Below are 12,576 nucleotides of genomic sequence, written 5' to 3'. Positions count from 1 at the left end.
AAGAGACCTTTGAGATCGAGTCCAACCTATCATCCAACACTATCTAATCAACTAAACAATGGCACCAAGCACCCCGCACCCCATCCATTCTCTTCCTAAACACCTCCAGGGATGGTGACTCCACCACTTCTCTGGGCAGCCCATTCCAATGGCAAATCACTCTTTCCATGAGGAACTTCTTCCTAACATCCATCCTAAACCTCCCCTGGTGCAGCTTGAAACTGTGTCCTCTTGTGGTGCTGGTTGCCTGAGAGAACAGACCAACCCACACCTGGCTACAACCTCCCTTCTAGTTACAGACAGCAATAAGGTCTGCCCTGAGCCTCCTCTTCTCCAGGCTAAGCAACCCCAACTCCCTCAGCCTCTCCTCATAGGACTTGTGCTCCAAACCCCTCCCCAGCTTTGTTGCCCTTCTCTGGACACCTTCCAGCAGCTCAAAATCTTTCCTAAACTGAGGTGCGCAGAACTGGACACAGGACTCAAGGTGTGGCATAACTAGTGCTAATGTGGCCTAACCAGGGGCCAGAATGACTTCCCTGCTCCTGCTGGCCACACTATTCCTGATGCAGGCCAGGATGCCATTGGCCTTCTTGGCCACCTGGGCACACTGCGGACTCATGTTCAGCCTACTATCAACCAGTACCCCCAGGTCCCTTTCTGCCTGGCTGCTCTCCAGCCACTCTGACCCCAGCCTGTAGCACTGCATGGGGTTGTTGTGGCCAATGTGTATAACCCAGCACTTAGATGTGTTAATTTGCATTATTTTATTAAATGTTCAGATATTTTAAATTTTTTAAAAATTTAAAAATTTATTTCAGGTATATCTTTATTCACAGTATGGAAACAAAAATGTCTATCAATTGAATTAGGGATCCCTTAAATTACAGAACCATAAAATCATTTTGGTTGGAAAAGTACTTTGAGATCACCAAATCCAACCATTCTCTAACCCAGCCAAGGCTAGGGCTAAACCATATCCCCCAGCACCACATCTCTGTATCTTCTAAACATCTCCAGGGATGGGGATTCAACCACCTCCCTGGGCAGCCTGTTCCAGTTTTTGAGAACGCTTTCAGTCAAGAAGTTTCTTCTAATGTCCAACCTAAATCTCTCCTGGTGCAACTTGAGGCCATTTCCATTTGTCCTATCACTTTTTACTACAGAGAAGAAACGAACCTCAACCTCATGTCAACCTCCTTTCAAAGAACTGCAGAGAGTGAGAGGGTCTGCCCTCAGACTTTTTTTCTCCAGGAAGAGGAGAAAAGGCATCTGTCTGGGAGACAGACTGAGAATACAAAGAGCATATGAAGAACAAGCTGTTGTTTGGCCTGAAGGTCTCTGAATCTGCAGGGATTAGTAAACCCAGCTTGTGAGAAGTCTTAGAGAGAAGAGATCTTCAAAGAGGAAGCGTATCAGAATAGCTTAGAGTAGACATTCAATTTTTGCAAGGTTAAATGTTGGAGAGAAGTCACTGTGTGACTTGATCAGGTCACACTGACGAGGCTTAGCTGCTTGCCTGGTTTTGCCATAATGAAGATGTGTCAAAAAAAAGGAGCATGAAACCTCAAATCTTGTAACTTTTGCTATGCAAAAGTAAGGACGTGACTTGGAAACTTAAAGCACTCATAAATGTCCACAAACCATGGTCATCATCTTCCCTGCTACCCTGGAAATCCTTAAAAGCTTTTGGTGCTTCTTTTATAATCAAACTTTTACATATGAAGAGCAATTTGCCTGTCTTAGCAGCACTTGTCCCCCACTAAAACAATGACAGGAAGAGCACAGCAGAGAGATGCCTACAATCTTCTGTCTTTAACAGAAATCCCTGAGAGCTGGAGCTGTTTAACATCTCCAAAGAAAAGTTTCCTAGAGTGCTACATAAAACAAAAAATAATGGAAGGACTGGAAAGTGCTTCCAGGGGAAAAATAATTAAAAAATGGGAATAAATGGGGTGGGAAAAAATAATTTAAAAAATACTCTGGTTTAAAAAGAAACCCAAAAACTCAAACAAATGAACAAACCCACAAACAAACAAGCAAACACAAACAACGGAAGAGTCACAGAAAAATAATATCGTAGAATGGTTTGGGTTGTAAGGGACCTTCAAGATCATCTATTTCCAAAAATCCTGCCTTAGTCAGGGACACCTCCCAAGAGACCACCATGCTCAAGGCCTCATCCCCTTTGGCCTTGAACACTTCCAGGGAGGGGTTGTCCATGACCTCCCTAGGCAACCTGTTCCAGTGTCTCCCCACCCTTACTTCTTTCTAATATCCAGATTTGAGATTTTTTGAGAGAGTGATTGCCCACTGGAATGGGCTGCCTGAGGAGGTGGTGGGGTCGCCGTCACTGGGGGTGTTCGGGGCGAGGCTTGACAGGATGCTTGGTTGTATGGTTTAGTTGATTGGGTAGTGTTGGATGATAGGTTGGACATGATGATCTCGAAGGTCTCTTCCAACCTGGTTAATTCTATTCTATTCTATTCTATTCTATTCTATTCTATTCTATTCTATTCTATTCTATTCTATTCTATTCTATTCTATTTTGGAAAAGAAACCATGGTATAGAGCAACCTGCTCCAGTGGATGAACAGATTGCCCAGGGAGGTTGTGGATGCCACCTCCCTGCATGTGTTCAAGGCCAGGTTGGGTAAGACCTTGAGCAGCCTGGTCTAGTGAAAGGTGTCCCTGTCTATGGCACTGGGGGTGGAACTGGATGAACTTTTAGGTCCTCCCACTAGACCAGCTTGCTCAAAGACCTCTCCGACTTGGCCTAGACCATCTGCAGGGAGGGGGCATCCATCACCTCCCTGGGCAACCTGTTCCAGTGTCTCATCACCCTCACTCTGAAGAATTTCTTCCTAATCTCCAGTTTAAATCTCCTGTCTTCCAGCTCAAAGCCATAGCCCCTTGTCATATAATTACATGACTTTGTCAAAAGTCCTTCTCCCCCTTTCTTGTAGGCCCACTTCAGCTACATCAAAGAATGAAAAAAATTTTTTTTTTATAAGAAATGGAATAGAATTAATCAGGTTGGAAAAGACCTTCAAGATCATCAAGTCCAACCAATCACCCAACACCATCTAATCAACTAAAATGTAACCTTTAAGGAACTGAGAACACCAGGAGGGGACTTTTAGTCCAAGTACCACAAAGAAGGACTTAAACCAGTAAATTATCCAAGAACAGCAGCAAGAAATTCTCTGTGTTTGGTTTCCTCACTACCTACAACTATCCATGCACATCCACCAAAGATCATAGAATCACAGATTGGAGTGGAACAGACCCTCAAATGTCATCTTTGCCAACTCCCCTGCAGCAAGCAAGAGACATCTCCAATTAGATCAGGCTGCCCAAATCAAATCTCACCTTGAATGTCTCCAGGAATGGGGCTTCAACTACATTTCTGGGCAACTTGTTCCAGTATTTCACCACTTCCGTTGTGAAGAACTTCATCCTAATGTGCAGCACCAGAGCAAGAGGACACAGTCTCAAGCTGCACCAGGGGAGGTTTAGGCTGGATTTTAGGAAGAAGTTCTTCATAGAAAGAGTGATTGGCCATTGGAATGGGCTGCCCAGGGAGGTGGTGGAGTCACCATCACTGGAGGTGTTTAGGAAGAGACTGGATGGGGTGCTTGGTGCCATGGTTTAGTTGATTAGGTGGTGTTGTGTGATAGGTTGGACTCAATGATCTCAAAGGTCTTTTCCAACCTGGCTTTATTCTATTCTATTCTATTCTATTCTATTCTATTCTATTCTATTCTATTCTATTCTATTCTATTCTATTCTATGCTATGCTATGCTATGCTATGCTATCCTGTCCTATCCTATCCTATCCTATCCTTTGCTGAGAGAGCTGGCAGATGAGCTGGCCAAGCCACTCTCCATCATTTTCCTCCAGTCCTGGCTCACTGGAGAGGTCCCAGGTGACTGGAAACTGGCCAGTGTGGTCCCCATCCACAAGAAGGGACGGATGGAGGAACCTGGAAACTACAGGCCAGTCAGCCTGACCTCAGTGCCAGGGAAAGTGATGGAACAGATTATCCTGGCGGCAATAACTGCGCACCTGAAGGATGGCCAAGGGCTCAGGTCCAGCCAACATGGATTTAGGAAGGGCAGGTACTGCCTCACCAACCTGATCTCCTTCTATGATCAGGTGACCTGTCTGGTGGACGTGGGGAGGCCTGTGGATGTGGTCTACCTGGACTTCAGCAAGGCCTTTGACACCGTCCCCCACAGCAAACTGCTGGCTAAGCTGTCAGCTCGTGGCTTGGACCACAACACTCTGTGCTGGGTTAGGAACTGGCTGGAGGGCCGAGCCCAGAGAGTGGTGGTGAATGGTGCCACATCCAGCTGGCGGCCAGTCACCAGTGGCGTCCCCCAGGGATCAGTGCTGGGCCCCATCCTCTTTAACATCTTCATTGATGATCTGGATGAGGGGGTTGAGTCAGTCATCGGCAAGTTTGCAGATGGCACCAAGTTAGGAGCAGATGTTGGTCAGTTAGAGGGTAGAAAGGCTCTGCAGAGGGACCTCGACCAACTGGACAGATGGGCAGAGTCCAATGGCATAACATTTAACAAGTCCAAGTGCCAGGTGCTGCACTTTGGCCACAACAACCCCATGCAGAGCTACAGGCTGGGGTCAGAGTGGCTGGAGAGCTGCCAAACAGAGAGGGACCTGGGGGTGCTGATTGACAGCTGCCTAAACATGAGCCAGCAGTGTGCCCAGGTGGCCACGAGGGCCAATGGCATCCTGGCCTGCATTAGGAATAGTGTGGCCAGCAGGAGCAGGGAGGTCATTGTGCCCCTGTACTCTGCATTGGTTAGGCCACACCTTGAGTCCTTTGTCCAGTTCTGGGCCCCTCAGTTTAGGAAGGACATCGAGACACTTGAATGTGTCCAGAGAAGGGCAACAAGGCTGGTGAGAGGCCTTGAGCACAAGCCCTATGAGGAGAGGCTGAGGGAGCTGGGATTGTTTAGCCTGGAGAAGAGGAGGCTCAGGACAGACTTTATTGCTCTCTACAACTACCTGAAAGGTGGTTGTAGCCAGGAAGGGGTTGGTCTCTTCTCCCAGGCAACCAGCACCAGAACAAGGGGACACAGTCTCAAGCTGTGCCAGGGGAGGTTTAGGCTGGAGGTGAGGAGAAAGTTCTTCACTGAGCGAGTCGTTCGTCATTGGATTGTGCTGCCCAGGGAGGTGATGGAGTCACTGTCCCTGGAGGTGTTCAAAAAAGGATTGGATGTGGCACTTGGTGCCATGGTCTAATTATGAGGTCTGTGGATACAGGTTGGACTCTATGATCCTCGAGGTCCCTTCCAACGTTAGTTATACTGTGATACTGTGATCCTATCCTATCCTAATAGGGTGAGGGGTAATGTCTTCAAACTGGAAGAAGCTGGACTGAGCTGAGACACAATGAGAAAATTCTTCATTAATGTAGTGAGGCACTGAAACAGGTTGTCCACATAGGTTGTGGGTGCTCCAGACCTGGAAGTCTTGAGAGCCAGTTTGGATGGGACTTTAAATGAGCTGGTCTAGTAGGATGTACATCTGCCTATGGCACAAGGTTTGGAATTAGAAGATTTTTTAGGTCTTTAAGATCTGCATGGGGACATGGTTTAGTGACAGTGGCCTATCACCAGTGGTGCGACTGTGAGCTCTAGGCAAGTGGCTGGGCTTGGTGATCTCAAAGATCATTTCCAAGCTCAAGAGTTCTATGGTTCTATGGTCCCTTCCAAAACAAAACATTCTGTGATATGATGATTCAATGATTTTTGAGAGCTCTTTGAATGTTGAATGCTTATGAATATGAAATGAACTTTTTTCCCCCCTTTTTTCTCTGTTTTTTTTTTTTCCTATCAGAACAAGCCAGCTTGACAAGAATTTTTAAATTCTGTAGAAAGGTGTTGGTTTTCTTCAATCTTCTGACAGAATCTAGGCAGATCTCCCAGAATAAGGTTTCTTTCCTGCAAGCCTCTCCCTGGCAATCTGAAAAACCCAACTATCAGCTACAAAACTGGATTCCTCATCATCTAAGAGGTCTATATTTAGCTAGGATACTCCATGGAGAGAGAGGATTGTGTCAGGATTGTCAGGGTTTGTATGTCCTTCAGCTGAGCTGGAAGGAAGCTTTGCATATCTGATCTCTGGCAGCATCTGCTTGAGTGAGACTTTTTTTGGCCATAGACTCATTCAGCTTTACAATCACAGCTGAGAAGATAATACTTCAGATCTATTTTACATCATAGAATTATGGAATTGTTTTGGTTGGAAAAGACCTCTGTGAACACTGAGCCCAAACATTCTCTAACTCTCCCAAGGCTGGTGCTACACCATGTTCCTCAGCACCACATCTCTGCTTCTTCAAAACACCTCCAGAGATGAGGATGCAACCACTTCCCTGGGCAGCATGTTCAAGTCTTTGACAAGAGATGACAAAGTTAGATAATAGTTGGACTTGATGATATTTAAGGTCTTTTCCAACCAAATCCATCTTCTGATCTTTGTATTATTCAGAAGAGGTGTTTTGTGGTTTTGTTACTTACTAGAATTCAATTGGGTTTTAATGCATTTATCATCCTCCAAGACACATTCAATGTCTCTAGGAGTTTATTGTCTGAAGGAAAAAGAGAAAAATGGAGGCAAGTGTCAGAAAAGGGTTGGATTTGGTGACTTTAAAGGTTTTTTCCAACCAAAATGGTTCTATGGTTCTAAAGGATATGGTTGGTTGAATGTGTCCAGAGAAGGGCAATGAGGCTCGGGAGAGGCCTTGAGCACAAGCCTTACAAGGAGAGGCTGAGGGAGCTGGGATTGTTTAGCCTGGAGAAGAGGAGGCTCAGGGGAGACCTTATTGCTGTCTACAACTACCTGAAGGGTGGTTGTAGCCATGAGGGGGTTGGTCTCTTGTCCCAGGCAACCAACACCAGAACAAGAGGACACAGTCTCAAGCTGCACCAGGGGAAGTTTAGGCTGGAGGTGAGGAGAAAGTTCTTCACAGAGAGAGTTGTTAGCCGTTGGAATGTGCTGCCCAGGGAGGTGGTGGAGTCGGTGTCCCTGGAGCTGTTCGAGAGGGGATTGGACGTGGCACTTGTTGTTATGGTCTTGTAGTCATGAAGTATTGGGTGGCAGGTTGGACTTGAGGATCTTTAAGATCTGTTCCAACCTTGTTGATTCTATGATTCTATGATTCTAATATTGAAAAAAAAAAAAAACATAAAGAAGAAAAAAAGAAAAACCAATTACAAAAATGGAAAAAAGGAAAAGAGAGAAAAAGAGATAAAAAGAAAATAGAAAAGAGCAAAGAGAAAAAAGAAGGAAAAAATCAGAAAAGTATAAGTAAGAAAAAAAATAGGGAAAAAATGAAAATAAAGAAAGAAATAAAAAAAAAAAATAAAAAAACCAAAATAATGGAAAAAAGAAAATAATGGTATAAAAAGGAAATAATGGAAAACAGAAAATGGAGAAAATAATAGAATGGGGAAAAGAAAGAGAAAACCATACAATAAAGAAAATCATAGAGAAGAAAACAAAGATTGTGATCTGATCAGCTAAAACCTGCTGAAATGATTTTAAAATGTATATCTAAACCCTGTGAAAGAGTAATATATTTAAATATATTTTTAAAGTGTATTGAATACCTTTATATTTTTTATTATCACAGTCTTTTAGATTCTATTCTATTCTATTCTATTCTATTCTATTCTATTCTATTGTAAAAGCAGTAATTATTGCAGGCAAATAAAGCCAAGTTCTGACAAACAATTATTTCACAATGAAGGTAGTTACAGTTTAACTTTTTGCATACAGTCAGGAGGTAAAGAAGTTATGAAAGATAAAAAGAAAATGTAAATAATTAATTTTAAAGTCAGTTTATTTCACTCACCATACTGCTAAGTTGCTAAACTCATCTCCTGATATGGAAATTTCCTTCTCAAATTCTCTCACTTATACAGGAGAAGAAATTGCAGTCCTGGGTTGTAATTACACCAACACACATTTCTCTGAAGATTTATAAAATTTTTATCACCTGAAAAATTATTTTGCAATAGACTTCTTGTTTTCTTTCTTCCCTCTTAACTGTGTGCTGCCACTTAACAAGCCTCTAGAGAAGCACAAATCTCACCATCGGTAGCTACTCTTTCCCTTTCTTTCCTGAAGCTGTCCATCATACTCTAAAAAAAGCTGCACAATGAGATTTTTAAAGTATTTAAAGGACATAAAGAATTCTTAAATTCAGTTCAGAATTCTATTTTTATTTTTTTGCTTACTTAAACTTCATTTCAAACAACCAGATACAGCCCATGACGTGGAGGTTGGAGGTAGCTGGTCCTGAGGGTCCCTTCCAACCCAAATCATTCTAGGATTCTATGATCTTTAGTGTTCCTTTCAACTCAAGCCATTCTGTGCTGGTCTGAAATTGTACCAGGGGAGGTTTAGGTTGGATAGTAGGAAAAATTTCTTTCCTACAAGAGTGGTAAGGCATTGGAACAGGCTGCCCAGGGAAGTGGTGGAGTCACCAACCCTTAGAGGTTTCCAAGAAGCATGTGGACATGGCACTTGGAGACATGATTTAGTGCCCATGGTGGCTGCTGATTTGATGGTTGGACTTGATGATCTTAGAGGTCTTTTCTAATCAAAACTATTCTATGTTTCTATAGAATGACTTTGCTTGGAAGAGGCTTTCATGATCATCTATTTCCAACCCCTCTGTCACAGACAGGGTCACCTCCTAGGAGACTAGGCTGGTCCTGACAATCAGACAATCACCTCCCTCATCCTGCTGGTCACACCTCACAATCTGAGTATTTTCTTTCTGGAAAAATCTTGTTTCAATTACTGTAAGTGGTCAGGCATTTTTGTTTATTTCATCCCCTTCTCACATCAAGATTCATCAAGGCAAGCTTCTGATGCTTTCAGTGATCATGGAGCTCATTGAAAGGAGGTTGGAATGAGGCTGGTGTTAGCCTCTTCTCCCAAGTAACTGATGACAAAAAAAAGAGGCAAAGTCCTCTAATTGCACCAGGGGAGGTCTGGGTTGGATCCTAGAAGAAACTTCTGGGGTTGTTTAGTATGGACAAGAGGAGACTGAGGTGAGATCTCATTGCTCTCTACAACTAACTTAAAGGAGGTTGTGGTGAGATCATCACACTAATAACAAGTGATAGGAAGAGAGGAAACGGCCTCAAGGTGCATCAGGAGAGGTTTATTTTGGACATTTGTTGCCTGAAAGGGTTGTTAAAGACTGTACAGGAAAGTGGTTGAATCTCCATCCCTGGAGAGGGTTAAATCCCGCAGAGATACAGTACTGAGGGCCTTGGTAGAGTTAGATACTGGTTAGACTTGATAATCCTACAGGACTTTTCAAACCAAAATGATTCCCTGATTTTATGCTCTTTTTCATATGCTTGCCTCAAATGCCTTTTTAATTTTTTTTTAACATTTTGACAAATGGTTAACACCAAAAAATTTATTCTTAGTTCAACAGCTCCTAACTGTGAAAAGATAAATGGATTCTGACTGACACATGACAGTGTCATGTCATGGTGTTTCGATGGCAGAGACAGCTAAAAGCTTGTGTCTTTATTTGGAGCTGCAGAGTCACTGTGATAGCTCACTCTGAAGTTAACAGACTCCTTCCATTCAGGTGAATTTGACAAACCATCTGAAGACCCTTTCCCTTGAGAGTGCTTCAAGAGGGATATGCAAAAAAATCTGAGTCAACCAGATGACTATTTCTGAGCATTTAGATCAGTCACTTCTTGTTTCACTCTTTAGGTCTATATAGATTCTTCTGATTTTTATGTATTTCATCATCTTTTAGTTTCTCTCAAACTTCCCAGCACAGAATCACAGAATGCACTGGGTTGGAAGGGACCCTCCTTCTCTGGAGACTTTTGAAACCCACCTGAATCCATTCCTGTGGGGCCTGCCTTAGGTGATGCTGCTTTGGCAGGGAGTTGATCTAGAGGTCTGGAGGTCCCTTCCAACCCCTACCATTCTGTGATTTTGTGAATGAACTGAAGTCCTTCCTATGGACTACAGTTCTGCGTGAACTACTCAACCTAAGACCTTTCCTTGGTGAGCAGTCCTTCAGGAACCAGCAGCTCCACTGTGGGCTTTTCTCTCCATGGGCTTCCTGCTCCTGCTAGGAACATGGTTCAGTGAAGACTTTCCATAGAATCAAAGCCTCACTGAGGTGCCTCCATCTGTTCTTTTGAGGAATCATTCGTGGCCTGCAGGGGAATGTGTGCTCCACCTCGCACTTCCATGGGCTGTAAGGGAACAGCCTGCCTCACCACAGTCTTCACCATGGGCTATAGAGAAACCTCTGCTTCCATTTCTGGAGAACCTTCTGCACTTCTTCACTGATCTTTGTGAGTAAAGGTGCAAACAGGAAGGTGAATCCTTTTTGATACATAGAGTTTAGGGAACACAGGGGCTTTTGACAAGGGCTTGTAGTGGTAGGATGAGGGTCAATGGCTTTGAGCTGGAAGAGGGGTCATTTAGAGATTATGAAGAAGAGATTATGAGGGTGTTGAGACACTGGAACAGGTTGCCCAGGAAGGTCATGGATGTCCATTCCCTGGAAGTGTTCAAGGCCAGCTTGTATGGGACCCTGAACAGCCTGGTCTTGGAGGTGGCCCTGCCCATGGCAGGGGGTTGAAAGCAAATGAAATTTAAAGTCCTTTCCAACTCAAACCATTCTATGAATTTACAAAACCCAAAACTATCCTGTCAAAACAACAATAACAACAAAAAAGGGTCTTTGGCAGCCCAGGGCCACTGGTTCATGGATTGGTATTTTCCCAATGATTGCTCTTTGCCTCTCAGCTTGGGTTCATCAGATAGACAGAAAGAATGCTTGGAGTATAGGCTGCTGCTGAGCTGAGCTGCCTTTGAAATTCACAATTAGTCATTGGAGTGACACTGAGTATATCAATGCAGACAATTTACCCTGATGTAAAAGTGGTTGGAGAGTTACTTCTTAGAAGAACTACAACTTTGAACAGAGTTAAATGTTGAAGTGGGAACCATGAATGTCTGAGGAGAGAAAGGAGCTGGTACTTATTTATCAGTGGGCTGCAAAGAATAAGTCACAGCTTCTGTAATGGGGGTACGTATTCTGAAGTAACAACATCAAGAGAGACATCTTTGAGACATCAAGAGAGACATCTTTGGATCAACATTCCAAAGAGAGACTTTAGAGATTCTCTCCCTTTTTAATTCTTAAAAATTTTAGTGTTCTTCTGTTATTTTTCTTTAACATTTTAATTTTAATGTTCTTCTTTTGTTGGTTTGGGGTTTTTTTGTGTGTGTTTGTAATTTTATTTTTTATTTCTATTTATTTATTTATAATTTGGCTATATACAGACTGTTGGTTGACAACTGAGCCAGTGTGTGTGCCCAGGTGGCCAAAAAGGTCACCACCATCCTAGTCTGGATCAGCAATAGTGTGGCCAGCAGCACCAGGGAAGTGTTTGTCCCCCTATATTGGACACTGGTGAGTCCACATCCCAAATACTGGGTTCAGTTTTATGTCCCTAACCCCAACAAGGACATTGAGTTGCTGGACCATGTCTAGAGAAGGGCAACAAAGCTGGTGAAGGGTATGAGGAACACATTTGGTAAGGAGCAGCTGAGGGAACTGGGGTTGTTTAGTCTGGAGAAGAGGAGACTGATGGGGGATCTGATTGCTCTCTACAATGCCATGAAAGGAGTGTGGAGTGAGGTGGATATTTGTCTCTTCTCCTTTGTATCTGGTGATAGAACAAGAGGAAATGGCCTCAAATTGCATGAGGGTAGTTTTAGATTAGATATTAGGAAATACCTCTTGACTGCAAGAGTGATGAGGCATTGGAACAGGCTGCCTAGGGAGGTAGTGGAGTCATCATCCCTCCAGATGTTCAAGAAGGGTGTGGAGATGGCACTTTGGGACATGGTTTAGTTGGCATGGTGGTATTGGGCTGAGGGTTGGACTTGATGATCTATGGGCTCCTTCAGCTCCTGTTCCCACAGCCTGCCTTTTTTTCCCCAGTACAGAGCCTCACAAATTAAAATGGTGTGGGGGGGTTGTGGGTTTTGTTTGTTTGTTTGTTTGTTTTCATGCTGCATTTCCTCTGTTCCTGCAATCCCAGCAAGAATACACATTTTATCTACAGCTTCTTGAATCCCTGAGCACAAATTCTTTTTGTCATTTCTTTATGGTGTTACTCATATCTTGTCTGCCTTCATATACAGCAACAGGTCTTCAACAACTTCTTCTTTTATTCTCTTTTTATAGGAAATACCACATCAATATTTGAGTGTCTTTAACAATGTGAAATAGAAGTGAGAGTCACCCTTTTGAGTCATACTAAAGTGTGAATATCTTCCCAAATATTCCTTTTCTGAATACTGTTAGTAGTGGACATGGAAGGAAAAGCAGAACAAAGCTTCCACGCTGAGCCACCTCCACTGCCTCTCATCAAACAGTAATTTTGGATCTTCTTGACATGGAAGGAAAAGTAGAAGAACAAAGCTTCCACACTGAGCCACCTCCACTGCCTCTCATCAAACAGTAATTTTGGACCTTCTTG

Source organism: Dryobates pubescens, chromosome 1 (genome assembly GCF_014839835.1).
Source record: "Dryobates pubescens isolate bDryPub1 chromosome 1, bDryPub1.pri, whole genome shotgun sequence".
NCBI lineage: Eukaryota > Metazoa > Chordata > Aves > Piciformes > Picidae > Dryobates > Dryobates pubescens.
Note: the sequence above shows the minus strand (reverse complement) of the source record.